This window comes from Leucoraja erinacea, chromosome 21 (assembly GCF_028641065.1).
Source record: "Leucoraja erinacea ecotype New England chromosome 21, Leri_hhj_1, whole genome shotgun sequence".
Lineage (NCBI taxonomy): Eukaryota > Metazoa > Chordata > Chondrichthyes > Rajiformes > Rajidae > Leucoraja > Leucoraja erinaceus.
In genome coordinates this window covers 556,955-557,805 of record NC_073397.1, presented here as the reverse complement: position 1 = coordinate 557,805, position 851 = coordinate 556,955, and the positions used below count along the sequence as shown (strand labels likewise).

Below are 851 nucleotides of genomic sequence, written 5' to 3'. Positions count from 1 at the left end.
CTGCACAGAGTTTGTATGTCCCCCTCGTGAGCGCGTGGGCTTTCTCAAAAATCTTCGGTTTCCTCCCACACTCCAAAGAAGTACAGGTTTGTATGTTAATTGGCTTGGTATAATTGTAAATTGTCCCTAGTGTGTGTAGGATAATGTGGGTGGATCGCTGGTCAGTGTGGGCTCAGTGGGCCGAATGGCCTGTATCTCTAAACTAAGAGCCAGTTACGAAATACGATTAAAATTTCACCTTCTGGCTGCTGTGTGGAGTTTGTACATTCTGTGGGCTTCCTCCCACATCACTAAAGCGTGCCGGGTTGTAGGTTAATTAGCCCTCTGTAAATTGTCCCGAGGGTGTGGAAGTGGAAGTGGAAGTGGGATAACATTTCCCCGTGCGACCAGGCAGTGTCCAAAACGTTTTGTGATCTCCTTCGCTCCTCACAGCTGTTAATGTGCTGCGGAGCTCTCAGTTAGTTTAACAAAGCCATTCCAAGCCAGAAATCTCCAACCTGGTTTTAATAAGAAAATCTTTGAAAAAAAGATGCATTCATAAACAAATAACAAGAGGGGGAGCACAATGAAAGTAACACGAGACTCCTCTCGCCCAGGTCTATCGGTGTATTTGGACCATTTACTGGACCAGCTGATGCCAGCTCTGCCCATCCCACCCCTGGGTGGAGGGAGGGGGTGCAACGGAACGGCGGGCACTAGCTGAGACCCACCATGCGGCCCCTGGATCCCCCCCTTGCGGCCCCTGGAACGCCGCTGGATGCAGAGGCAGCGGGCGGGGTACGGTCCCACGGCTGTGTGTAGCGACCCCCCTCTCCCCACTCCCACTGCAAGGGGTAGGCAGACATTTCCAG

The 851-nt window shown here is 51.9% G+C and overlaps 1 protein-coding gene across 4 annotated transcripts in view; it reads right to left on the bottom strand.

Moving 5' to 3' along the window:
* Positions 1 to 489: 489 nt before the first annotated feature.
* Positions 490 to 851, bottom strand: part of mrgbp (MRG/MORF4L binding protein) — a 19,884-nt gene continuing 19,522 nt past the window's right edge. For all 4 annotated transcript variants that reach the window (XM_055651938.1, XM_055651940.1, XM_055651939.1 and 1 more), the window contains exon 5: positions 490 to 851. This exon is cut by the window's right edge and continues 262 nt beyond it. The gene's annotated coding sequence lies outside the window, so the exon portion shown is untranslated.